Genomic DNA, 14,921 nt, shown 5'->3' with positions numbered 1-14,921 from the left:
CCCCCCCCCCCCCCCCACGCCACTTGATATAACACGATACACTGTTGTTACACTCACCCCGCGTTATTATTATTATTATTGTTATTGCGACTACCGTTTATTGTTATAAGTTGTTGTTGCTGTTATTATTGTAACGTTTAACGCCACAATCGCAGTACCTATACCTACTACTGTAATATTATTATTATATGCTATCCGTTTGAGCGAAATAATTATCGTTGCTGTCACCCTAGAAACGCGTTATTTCTATGCGAGAAACCGTACATTTCAACATCTAGCAATTATTATTGTGATTTTTATGTAACAAAACGACACTAGAACTCAATTCTCCGTATCACATTATTAAACTGTTTGGAATCAAGTTTGTAATGAAAATATTATTGTTATTACGCAAGCTACACAACGTTGAGCATTTTAAGTGTTATGCTACAGTTTTGCCACTTTCTACGGTGTCATATAATATAAAAACAAATAACGAATAAACGAATTAATTTGTACTCAAACATTATCGTCGACATTTTTTATAAAAATAATTTAAAGTAGAAAAAAAATTATTAAGAACTGATGTCTTTGATTAATATGATTCATGAGTTATCTATTTATAAATTATTAGATTTGATTAGATAGCTAAAAAGAAGTTACTTCATGCTTGAATAACTATTTAAAAAAACCTACCATTAAATATACTTGATAAAGCAGTATAGACTGACCGACGGCGACTATTTCCGCTCAGAATGAATTAAATGATATTGAATACTATAAATATTATTTAACACATTCATTATAATGACACACTAGTCATCTACTGTACAGCAAAATGGTAACCACTTTCCCTCAAAAATATGTTTAATATAAAATAACCTATTACCTCATACAACTCTATGAACAACTTATCCGAAACAGTTGAGTTGAGATTATATTTATTATATTATAAATTCTAATAGTTGAAAAAAAATATTTTGATTAATAAAATTAAAACAATGTACATTTATTTTATATGATTTGCATTCAATAACGCTATAAAAAGTGTTAACAATAAAAAAAGAAATATACTAAGAAATACATACCAATAACTCTACAATTGCAATAACAATTACAATTCACTATTTCTAGATAAATTAAAACAGTATATTCTGTTAAAAGCCTTTAACTATATTATGAGCAAGTTGTAGGCTGTTTGTTTCGCATATTTGAATATCAAAAAGGTCCTAAAATAAGTCGATTCCCAATCTGTAAACAAAGCATCATTTCACTCTGGCAAAGACAGAAAACCACAGGAGACTTTAAAAAGTTTGTATTAGGTAATGGTATTCACTGATAACGCTAAAACATTCTGTCAAAAGACTATACCTTTTCAACGTGACTAATCGATTTCCATCCTTTTAGTCACTCTAACACAATAATAAGATCCTTACCAGTATATCTTCGAAAGTTTTTCAATTTACACACAATATAAGCAATATAAGTACTTTAGGATGGAACACTTTTAAATACTCGACTGAGTAGTGAGTACTCACATTCTTCATATAGTCAAGTAGATGATTAAAAATTCAAACAAAATATCCTAATCATTATTATAATTAGTTTAATTAATGATCTTAAAAATACGAATATTCCTACCTATTAAAAAGCACAATAATTATCAATAACTTTACCACTTACAACACTAAAAAAAACCGTATTTGATGAAATCTATAATAATTGGATTAGTTATATACTTTATTATACTGATCAAAACTGTTAAACTGTTTAAGAATGTTGAAAAATGTTATCAATAAGTTTAAAGAAGTTGTCAAGAACACTTAACAATTAAAAAAAAAAATTGTTCTGATCAATGATCACTGACCAGTTAAACAGAATTTTAAAAATAGATATCAATAGAATTTTAATTTTAACACTCTTTAATCATAGACTTGCCCGTTATAATATTTTTATAGTATTTTCAAAGCTCTAATTTTATTAACGGATAATGGAAAATGGTTTTCTACTTATATTTGGAGATGCTAGTTTTTATTTTATAGTAAAATAATACAAAACGAATTACTTTTTAATAATATATTACGTAAAAAAAAAATATTCGATGAATGTGTTAGTTATTAAAAAAAAAAACTTTACAAAAAAAAATTGTTATTTTCTTATAATACCTGTCTTGTATAATATTCAACGTAACTTCAAACGAGATTTTTTGAAACATGCAATAATTTTATAGTGCAAGTGTTTGTCATTGAGTTGAGGTGTCAGAAATGTCATTTACGACGTCCGTTGTTAAGAAAGCAACCTATACAGTATACATAGCAAGAAAAGAGGAAAAAATGGTCAAATTATTATTCGAAAAGAAAATGAAGACTACCAATTTTATACACAAGCATGCCAGTCTTTTGTCTCGTTTGTATTTATGAATGATTCAAATAGTTTACCAATTTTCTTCCTCCCTGCGGTTTTCAGTTTATGTTGTCATCTTGATTTTTCACCAAAAAACAATATTCCTCTTTAATTATTGTTATAATTTAACCAATATATTAATTCATTATATTATTTATATAATATTTCTTTTGTATTTTAATATTAATATAAATTACATACGTAATAAATAATAGTATAACTTAATGCTATTATTCTAATAATCTGTTAAAAAATACATTACGGTCATTTTACAAACGTGGATGTTTCATTAAACAATTAAAGCCTAAAGGTATATAAAAAATATACAAAAACAAAGTATTCATTCATGACGAAATTATTTTTTTTTTATACTTGATAAAAAAAATCTTGGTTAGTTTTATAAAAAAATAATTTTTTCCATTAAAAAAAACACAAGACACAAATTAATCATTTTCGTACTTTGTTCGAATTCATCTTAAAGGATTCCCCTATTTAGTTACTTTAGAATATAGAAAATTTGAAATAGCTATTTTATTTGTCACATTAAAATTCATAAAACCCTCTCAATCTTCACAGCATGGTATAGCTAAGCAATTAATATCCATGAGTGGCAACTGGCAGAGTGATCGATTATTTTGCAGCATTTCTTTGGTTCACCGTATACAATGTACACCTAATTACATAACGACTTTCTAAATCGTATTATTATAACTTATAAGCTACATTTAGTGGATTAATCTTGAAAATTCATAACAATTCTTTCACTAATTATTAGTAAAACAATATTATTTTTTTATTGTTTAATATTAGTTTAACTGACCAATACTAAAATATGTAATGTGTACTTTGATACTCATTTTGGAATGATATGTTCATGCGATACAATTTAAATAATATGAAGCTTAAAATGTAATTCAAGAAGTTGGTCATGTTGCAACAAATTGTAACTTATCTACAATTGTTTGGGGTATCTTATGAAATAGCTACAAATTATAAAATAAAGGCAAAAGCTAGACATTAGAAAAAATAAAAATAATTATTTTAACACAGCAGGTATCTAAATGTCCAAATCAATCAGAATTATATTAAGTATCAAGAAATAAAGAATAATAGACATAATATTTCACTGTCATATATATTGCAGATAACATATTAGATAAATTATAAAAGTTTTAAACGTAATCTGCGTAAAATGATACAATGATATTTTCAGAGATATTTCCATTCAAGCGTAAACACTTGTGGGATAAAAGCAGATATTTATTAAAAGCTGCGCTGGATTATATTTAAAGCTTGGGGTACATCACAAGACTTCATTTATCTAATTCAAAGAAAGTCTTTGGATTTACAAGGTAACCGGTACCAACTGAAATGGAAATAAGAATCAACCGTTTGGAAGTTGGTGAAATAAATAAAAGTACCTAGTGAGGGTGTAAGCAAAATACAACCTAAAAATCTCAAAAGTTACAAAGACTATAAACTACTCACATATTATAATGTAACAATTTTTTTATAAAACTGACTCAGTTGTTTTATGTTAAATGTATTGTCTTGAATGGCACACAGATGCGAAATCAACTACAAATATCTATTTTTTATATAACAACTGTACAGCTTCAAACTTATTTCATATCGTGTTGTTGTAAAGTATATGACATAATTTGGGATATGTATTGCAAAACGGCTTAGTTACTTTTTTAATTAATAAATAAATTATTAAAAAATATATATTAAACGATTGTTTAAGTACATTTATGATGATTGTTTAAGACGTTTAAGTACATTAATGATGATTGTTTTATCACATAGTTATTAATTTATAACATAAGTAATCAATTTTAGGAAATATGAACATGAAATTTTTGTCTCAAAAATAGTACATAATATTTGTACCCAGAAAACAATTATTTAATTCATTGTTAAAATATTTTGAAAATTGTATTACTTATGTGAAAAATAATTCCAGTCGTGTTATATTTATAGATTTAAACTATAAAGCATATATATATATATATGATATGTGTGTGTATTTATTTTTGAGCATTACAAATTGTTCCTCCATTCACGTTTCGCAATTTATATTGGTCGCTTCGTAGTGGAAAAAGAAGAGCAGCTAAATAAATTGGTGCCAAAATGAACTTGTATATCATTCGTCTGTGTTACATATACCATATATGTAACGTAAGTCTGTGTATGTGTGTGTATGTGTCTTGTTAATACGTATGATTTGACGTGAAGTACAAATTGGACTGGTGTATAGTTGTTTAAACGAGTCTTTAAAATATGGTCATCGAAGATACGTGACAATATGATGTTTTCTGAGTAAAATCAATTGATATCCGTTCTGCTGTTATTATCAACAAAAAGAGTACGAAAACAATTTATAAAACAGTTATATAAGTTTGGAACAATATAAAAAAAGAAGAAAGAATCAACACCACGGAAACTGCAGGTGTGTGCAGAAAATTAATTTAAAAGAAATATCCCATGAAACAATTTTCCAGTTTTCAAAATATATAAATAATGAAAATCGAGAAATAGGCACGTTGATACTCCGCATAGAACGATTAAACGCGAAGTAAATAAATAGTTTGAAAGTGAAATAAAATGATTTGGGCATATTATGCTTCTAAACAAGAAAAAACTTAATACTTCAATTTTAAATATTATATCGTATGCAGACATCATTATTAGATATAGGATGACATGAAATGGAAAATAGTATACAATAGAATTATTATCAAAAAGTCTCCATACTATTGTAATTTTTAATACAGTTACCTAGTTATTATTAAATACATCATAGGTGAAACTCTGTATATAAAATATATTACATGACACACGTATCACCTATGTTAAGTGTACTATATTGTACTGTTATGATTGTTTATGATTTCATTAATATTATGAAAAAGTATTACTGTGTACGTTTTACTGAGAACTAACATTGAGTAAGTTTATTGAAAAACTAGGTAGGTACCGAGAATATTTTTGATTTGTTTTTCGAAGTGGGATATTTTTCTAAGAATTTCGATGCACAAAAATTGAATTTAAGAATAGAAGTTCATTATCTAGTTATAAGTTTTGTTGAGCGGGATGAAGATGTTAAGGGATACCTAGCAAAATATTGGTCCACTACGCTGCTGTCTCTGCTTGACTAAACTTAAGACAATATCTAATTAATAAAGAGCTACAGTTTGAAATTTAGTTTTTGTACATAGATATTCTTAGAAAAATATTCCATTTAAACTATCAAATGAAAAACAGGGAATACTGCTCTGCTGTTATTTAGTAGCTATTAAGTGTAACTAGACATTGAGTAGGGCACTATTATGAATGTTTGACATTTTGAACACCAAAATAATTTTTCAAATTTTCATGATTTTGTCATAATCACACACAAAATTATTACATAAAATACTTAAAACAATTATTTATCTATGTGTCGATATTTTTTTTTATATTTCTTATTTCAACTTGTCAGAAACCTTGTGTATTATAATTTGAAGCTTTTTGATCCAACATAATTATTTATATTAACATTTAAAAAAAAATTGTAATCAAAATTTTAAATCTGAAATACCTAAAAATAGCTTAGTTATCCATAATGTTTTGAAAATTTCATCGTGCATAGACAATTTCATTTTAAGTAATTGCGAATTGAGTCTAATTTCTACAGTTAATAATGATCACATATTATCAATATAACAAAAATCTTTGATGATAAATCGTCATTGTATAAACTTTAAGTATTCAATTTCATCAAATTTGAACTCGGAAAGCTCATGAAAAATGTAAATGGGGTCAACTAACAAAAAAACTTTTTAAAAAAAATAGTGACAATAAAAATGGTAAAAACATTATTATGTATCAACAATTTTGTTTGTAATGAGATCAAATTATGTGACCAAAATATTTTCTAAAACTTTAATACATTTTGAGAAAATGAGTGTTCACTAAAATTAAAAGAATCGCCTATAGTATATACATAATAGTAAAGCATTCTTTAATATGCCATTATCTGCACATACAAAAAAAGTATTAAATTATGATCATTAAAAACCTTTTAGACATGTTAAAAATCTAGAAGAAAATCTTTCTGTCGGCAACTTGAAGAAATATTTGTTCTAAATACTTATTCTGTTGACGTTATTTTATAAATATATTTGTAATCATCTACTAAACATGTAATACATTTAAAATTATTTCAATAGTCTTCGGAATTTAAAATTATATTAAACACATTATCCATCTATAATTTTCAGTTAAACACTATGACTTATAATGGATGTAAGGGTAAACATAACAAACACATTGTTAGTTGTTACAATGTATATTAATTTTGAATTATTTATCGATACGCGTTGTGCTGTGTACAGTATAGGTTGACATTAGCCAAGCAATACTCAGCTATTTTAATTATGCTGTTTATTAATTGAACGTAAACATTTTTCTCGTAGCTTCACTTCAAATTTCAATATTGATTAATTTGGATCAACATTAGTTACTACCAATAAATCTTTTTGCGTAAAACACGTCTGGTAGTATCGAGTCCTAATGCTTGCTAAACCGAGTTGTAGAAATAAAACAGACAACAACACACAATGAATAATGGCAAAACTCTCAAGAAAAACCAAGAACGAAACTTGTGCTATTACCTGGAAATATAATTCCAAGAAAATGTATGATTTGTTTATTTTCAAACCTTTCTCCAAAATCATTCTAAACATTTTATATGAAAACAATCAATAATTATATTCTAAGCAAACATACATACACTCGGATGTAGTAAAAATGCCTATTCAATTGGCCGTTACACCAGAAATGTTAAAAATCAAATATGAAACTATTATGCATGATTATTATATAAAATACATACAAAGGATATAATTTTATAATTTTATTCAAAGTCTGCCTGATAAATTATTTTATGATGAAATTTAGTTTGCTTAGCCAGCCACAACCATTGTTTGGGCTAAAACATTGGCATTTAACAAAAGCTATTCAATAGCATAATATTATTTCCATTTTTGTTTCAAATTATAATACAATAAGTTTAGTGGTTGGCAAAGGGGGGAAATGTAACGTGTTATACCAATAAATCGTATTAAAAGTCCAGATGTTGTCTTCGCTTGGCGTTTTTTTCGACCAAAAAAAAATAAATTGAATACATCTCTCATTGTTATGAACATTTGAAAAAATTGATAAATGCATAGTGTTGTAGGTGGCAAGAGTGTTTTATGTCAATATTTCAAAAATGTTCGCTACCTATATAAAAGCACGCCAGTCAAAAAATGTAGTTAAGATGATCTAAAACTATGACAGTTAAAAAAATACATCAAAATAATAACTCACATGATTAACTGTGTCTACATCAATGTTCTAAATATCATGTTTGAAACACCTTTTCACACACTTTACACTCATGTTGAACAAATGTCATTTGATGAATAATTTTAATTAAATATTGAAGTAATTTATTTCTTAGACTTAACTGTGTTCAAGCTATTGTTATTATATGGAACATCATCTAAGACCACAGCATAATAATTTATCATTATTTTGATTACAATAAAAGCACACCGTTTTTTTTTTCAAGTACAGTACATTTTTAAATGTATAAAAACTAAATAAAGTTTGTCCAACAACTATAATAATAATGTAGGTAATAGCAAATTATTAGCAATACTCCATAGTACAGTGCACTAACACAATAGAGGTAGTTTTAAGATACTCAAATAATATGTTGTTTACGATTAAAAGACGTTCAATAACTACTTGTCACTTGACTATATTTTCATTCAACGATATAACTCTATAACACTGAGTTAAAAATATAAATTAAAACAATCAAATAAAAGTGTATATTCATCTTCAAACAAGTAACTATTAATGTAATAAATCAATTTTTAAATACGCATAATTAGGCATAGTTCTAAATACATAATTTTAATTGTATTATTGTATAAAATAATGTTGAAGTTGTAACTTTGTCAAAAATATCAATACAAAAAAATGTTCAGGTGAAATTGAGCTATAGAACATTCATATATATGAAAGTTTTCAAAATGATAACAAAAAACATGAAAACATACTCGGTCAATTTAAACTTTATAATTTTTTTTTCATTATCATATGAGATCACGAACAAAATGTTATGTATTTTTAAATGTACCTAAGTTATTATTAATTTAAGAAACAAATTTCTTATAAAAGAGTTTTTATTTTAAAAAAAATTCTTATTAATTACTTTTTATATAATTAAAACCAAATCGAATAACAGTTGGAATAATAATTATAGCTGGAGATCTGGCATGAGGTTTAAATAAATATATTAAAATCTGTTAAATTAAAATTACAACTTTTAGGACTTATACATGATTAAAGTTAAATAATTTAATGTTAAATTTACAGTTGTCAATAAAAAAACGAAAGTTTACAGCCTATATAAAATCAATACTATAAATTAAAAGTAATACACTTACTAAAGGCAGCTTTGATCATTGACACTTCTTCAAAGAAATAAATAATATATGTAATAATATATTATAGTAATATGTGTCTTATATTTATTTTGTGGAATAAATCTAATGATAATAAAAAAAAATGTATTATTTCATAGACGATTTTTTTATTTTGAAAAATTTTAATAATAATTAATATGTATCAGCGACCAGTGATCTAGTGTAATACCTTAGACAAAGCTAGATATTGCTTAGGAATCATTCATTCTTTACATCAAAGTATTTGATTGATGCTGGAATATAATTTTAATAAATTAGATAGGAAATTGTTTATAAATTTAAAAAAAAAACCAGCAAAGGCATTGAATTAATATTGAATTATGTATTGATTATTGTAAAAAGAGGATATTTAAAAGTAAATACTATATCAGCATTCACACATTGCTAGAAATAAGAAATGATTTATTTGAAATTGATTTATTACCTAACAAGTTTTAAACTTAATAGTACATTCCAAAAATGTTCTTTTGAATATATTTTCAAAAAAACTCTATAAAACTCTTACAAAAGCTTAAGTAAATGCTGAAAGCCTGAAAAGCTTACTTAGCTTACATTTAGTATCCAATAGTAGACAGGTAAAAATGAAAAATGTTATAAATCCTTGCACAGTTATTTAACTCTAGTAGGCACATCTTAAATCTAATCTTGGTGTAAATGAGTACATGAAGGAAGGAAAAAGTTGTATTCAGTGACACTATCTTTAATTTTAACTACAAATTGTAGATCAATTTGTATGATAAAAAATAAGGTAAAATCAAAGTCAATCTCTAAATCCAAGATAACAATAATTTTATCGAAAACAATCGATTGCAAGGTAGTTCAGTGCTCTAATTCCTAAACATTTATATTGCTTTAAAATCTATAAATACCAAATTTTAACCTAAACGTTATGTCATCAGTAATACATGTATAGATTTATACTTTGAGTTTGGACTAGTGATCAATTGACGACTTACTAATCATTTTCCTAAGGTACCTAAGTCTTAGTTAAAATTCCACTATAGAATTTGAATGTGTTTGTCATTTGCATTTTCTTCTGTTGCTCTTATATAATATGAAGTGTTTGCATAAAATCAAACACTTATTTTTGTAGGAAAAAAATAGTTTTGTTAAGGTGGCATGTTCATTGATGAATGAAAAACAAATTTACAGCATTAGTACTTATTTTACATATTTCAACTTGGATTAAAATATATAAAGTAAACAGGCACGGTAAGTGTTATTTTCAATTTAATTTTAAATTTTACGATATTTTAGCTTAAAGTTAAGGTGCATAATTTAATATCAATATAATCTCATACATAAACATTAGGCACCCATGCCACGAAAATATCAGCCAGACTGATATGGGATTTCCATTAAGACATATAGCACACAGTAGGTACTCACGCATGTTGAATAATATAATATTATACCAAAGATGAAATGCTATAATATTTTAAACCCAAATAGCCGAGTGACCTATTGAATTAATGAATTACCGGATTTTTTTTTTCTTTATATATTATTAGAAGTACAATCTGCAAGGTAACACGTTTTTTAAAATGTATTTCATTTGAAGTTAAATGACGTCACCGTTTACTTACATTACGGTGGTGAGTGTTGAAGATAACTTTACCATGCATAATTAATTTTCCAAAAGATACAAAAAATATCTTATATTATTTTAACATTTTTCTAAATCCTTAATTCTGTTTACTCTGTGACAAGCACACAGTTTTTTTTTCAGTTTATCCTTTGAGCTCATCTTGATAAGTTTAGGATTTTGTCGTGTAAAGAGGGAGGTGGGATGAAATTGGCCATATTTTTTCGTCCAGAAATATTATACAAATAGCCACATGGGTAAGTAGCTATGTGGTAATGTACTAATGTATATACGACTAGAAACTATATAGTAAACAGAGTTATTACTTATTTCTAAATGATAACAATTACTACGAGACGGTGGACATTATAAGTATAATATATGTATATTATAATTCAAAATCATAAGCACTCACGAGCCACGGTAGAAGTTGAATCCAATAAACACTGTGATGTCGGTGAGCACTAACGATCGAAAGAAAAATTCACCATAAAAAAACGTCAGTGGTCGGAAAAAGAATTTGCACGTGAAACAACAATTGGAAAACCAGAAAAAAACCAAAAACAAAAATTAACAAATCCGACGACGGAAGCGTGGCGCGAACCCCGAACAGCGACGGGCGTAACGGCGAGCCGGTAAACGCAGGACGGAGCACGCGGCTGTGATGCGCTACGACGGCGACACGACTGAACCGCCCGGAAAAAAATAATATAAAGCTCCCACGCTGAGCGATGGCGTAAGGGAAGCAAGTGCGGGGGATGATCGCGCGACGTCGACCCTCGACGAAGGGCAGCGGTGGCGGTGGCGTTGGTGGTCGGCCACCTGCGTCCGCGTGCCGCGACCTTCATTAGACCCGTCATTACAGCTGGGATCCGCGCATTCGAGCCCGTTTCCAACAACGTCTCTCCCGCTCGCAAGTTCATCGCGGCCGTTAATCGCGACTTTTGGGAGACCGACGAACGGGGTTCGATTAAATCACGGATAATCCAACGAATATCCGACTCAATTTTCGACAAGTCGTCGGTCCAGATAACGTCTACTGTATGTCTTATACACGAGCGGGGTGATAACGTCACGCCGTGTCAGATATAATATTTTAAATAGCCGGTATAGGTGTTATTTTCAATGGGTGTATGTTAGGTTATGGTTATCCGATAATAATTTAGAGTAGTGTAAATCTGAATTATTGTACGCCGGAGCTTAATTCTATAGGGTTTACATTATATGGGTGATGGGAGGGGAATGATTATGTCTTATGTATTTTTTCAGTTAATTATTGTTTTTTGTTTCAGCTTACATACATACTTCGGACCGTTTAAGTATGACTTGGCCCACTAGTACTTACCAGTATATTTTAGTATGTACCAGTTGAGTTGTTACGCTCATATCAAAGGCTAACCTATGTATGAACAAAAATAGAAAACCGACTTTTAATAATTCATATTTTATTAATCAAAATACTTAAGACTTTTACTAAATCTTCGCCAAACCTGGACCCAACACGTCACAATAAAACCTAAGGACTACAATCACCCACTTTCGCAGATGAGAGCATACATTAAAACAACAATGCAGACACAAACCTCGAGATCAAACTGCTGATTTGCGAAACCCAAATTGGCCTATGGACTACGGTCTTTAGCTATGGGGGGAAGTAATCTTTAATTTTATTGACACTAATACTTTTCGTCAATAGAAATATATCTTAATATATTATTGATAACATATTTTGACTTTTATGTATCGGCCATCTCGAGTTTGTGCATTTTTTAGGTAGGTTAATAAGATACGGAAAAAATAAAGGTGCCAAAGTACACCTTATATTTTTATTGAATGTTTTATAAAATATATTATTTAAAAATAGTTAAATAAACTTTAAGCTATGTACTTCATATTCAATATAAGTTAAATTTTAACTATTAAATTATTTACTTATACCATCATCATATCAAATAGGTACCAAAATATTAAGATTACCAATTTTTTTTTTTTAACTGAACATAATAATATATGGAATTATATCTTAATACTTAATGGGTTGTATTAGAATACGTTTAGAAACGGGGAATTTAGCACGCTCGCAGAGTAAACTTTCCTAACTCGTTCAAATCCTTGGCATCACAATAAATTATTTTTTTAAATTTCAAAAAAAATTTTGATAATAAGTAATAATATAAATATACATTTATTCTCGAGACAAAAGTTTTTTAAATCGTGTTGCTTTGGGTGGCTTATAAAGTGTTATATATATATTATATATTTATTAATTGTTGTGTCACTGACTCACAGCATAATATTATTTCTGTATTATTGTTACAACAAACACTATATACGAATAATTCATTTGATTTTTTTAAGTTATAACGCACTTTCCTTGTGTGCAATAATACATACATAAAGTGCATATAAGATATCTATGATCACCACTGCACTTACCGTACAGAATACATCTCCGCCATCTGCCGAATCTATCGCGATGCACCCGAATCGAGTCGTCATCTGCCGCCACGATGCAGGAAGTATCGATCGATTCACCGTCTATCTGCGACTCAATGTAAACGGTTTCGGTCGGGCCACTTGGTTCCTTTACTTATATTCCGTTGGTCAACGCGGCAATAATGACGCCCGATGCCGCCGAAGTCAAGATCGAGACATCGCCCGTCTCGTCGCCGCTGCAGGTTCAGTCGGTCGATGAGGACGTGCAACAGATCTCGCGGATCCGCTGAGACGCCGTTCTAGATCGATGCCGAAGATCGCAGTGTGGTTTACTTCGGCCGACATCGAGTACGTCCCTGGTGACACGTCAGACTACCTAAGAGTTTCGATCGAGACGTCCGAGTTTGAAAACAGGTGAATTAAAATCTCAAGTGCAGGCTGCAGCTGTGCAGTCGAGTTTGCTGCTAGGAGTATGCGTAATCCGCAGGTGTGATTGGACTGATCTGGTAGGTAACCACCGCGGTTAAACCTAAGTGCCGTCCAATGTGGAAACAGACAATTTTTCCTGTACCTAGGTATCAATCCAAAAACAAAATTGATCCTGCACAATCGGGTTTTACCGAATCGGGTTGCAGTCGTTCGTAATGTATAGGTACTTGTAGATTATAAGAATGTTAAAATGTTATGCTGTGAATCCTCATATGATTTACACAAATAAACGATTTGGTATGTTATATATTTAATTGGTTTTATTCGACATCATTATATTGCCGATTTTTATTAATAACAATGCGTCAACAAGCAAATGGAAAATTAATCTATGTGGCTTGTGAAAATCGTGACCATACTGCAATACATTGCAGGTATACTTTCGTTTTTTTTAACTTATGTAAATATCACTTATATTTAATGAAAAAAAACTTTAAAAAATTGAAGAGTCAAAGGTAAAAAGCTCAAAATGTTTGAAAATATTTTGAAAAATTGTATTGTGTACAGAAAATTCTAACATGAACATTTTACAAAAATTCCAAGTATCTACGGTTATTCGTTTTAAGTTACACGCCCTTGTAGTACAAAACTACTGTTGCATTCCCATTAAAATATTTCAAAATTGTATGACCAAAGAACTAAGACAGCTGTTCCAACATTCGAGTCCTAATTCTACAAATCTATTGTCAAAAACAAGCGGAGTGTCTCATCAATTTTTTAACGATCACCTGTACATAGGTACCACTCACTCTCAACAATCGATACCTATTGTACCTACACATGGATCGCGAAACAACTGTATTATATTATTCTTATGATAATTAAAAATGTATATAGGTCGTGTAAGAGGGTATAAATTTGCAAGACCCTTGGCACTGTCGTCTACCTGTATCTACCATCCAAACGGTTTTGCGTTTATTGGTACACGGGAAGTGAGGGCTCTTACATTAAACATTTGTTCAGATCTGGATATAGGCCCGCCGGGAAACCCCTTCAAACCCTTTACCATGTACCGATGTTTTTATTTGCCTTACTTTAGTTTATTGTTTTGGGCTGAATGTTAAAAAACTAACGGTCCTTCTACAGAATGACTACATTTTTAGGATAATTTTTGGATTTTACCGAGTAGGTAGTTTAATAGCAGTTGACGTTTATCAATTTATCAATGCTCTGTTCGCCTTTGTATGCTTATATTTAACACGACTTTAATGGTTTTGAATGAACTTAATAATCTCGGTCATCTCCTTGCGAGAACCATGGGTAATTTTCTTTCAATAATTTCTTAAAATTATACCATAAGGATTCTATCCTGGCTGTTTTTTTTTTATCAAAATAAATCTAACTTACGGCAATACAATCATACTTTGTACCACAGTCTGTTAATTGCTTACATTTTTTGAAAACATATTTGAGTTCATCACAAAGTTAACTGAAAATTACCATCACTTTTATCAAATGTATTTCTTAAGTCATTCAATATTAGATTTTAAATTTTAAATATCTCC

At 28.9% G+C, this 14,921-nt stretch overlaps 1 protein-coding gene across 1 annotated transcript in view; it reads right to left on the bottom strand.

The window, feature by feature from the left end:
• The window catches only part of LOC111035189, a 148,641-nt gene extending 137,479 nt beyond the window's left edge, over nt 1-11,162 (bottom strand). Inside the window, exon 1 of the mRNA XM_022316714.1 lies at nt 10,907-11,162. The gene's annotated coding sequence lies outside the window, so the exon portion shown is untranslated. The remainder of the gene's footprint in view (nt 1-10,906) is intronic.
• Nucleotides 11,163-14,921: the final 3,759 nt, after the last annotated feature.

Source organism: Myzus persicae, unplaced genomic scaffold (assembly GCF_001856785.1).
Source record: "Myzus persicae strain clone G006 unplaced genomic scaffold, MPER_G0061.0, whole genome shotgun sequence".
Lineage (NCBI taxonomy): Eukaryota > Metazoa > Arthropoda > Insecta > Hemiptera > Aphididae > Myzus > Myzus persicae.
This window is presented reverse-complemented; position numbering and strand designations above follow the sequence as displayed.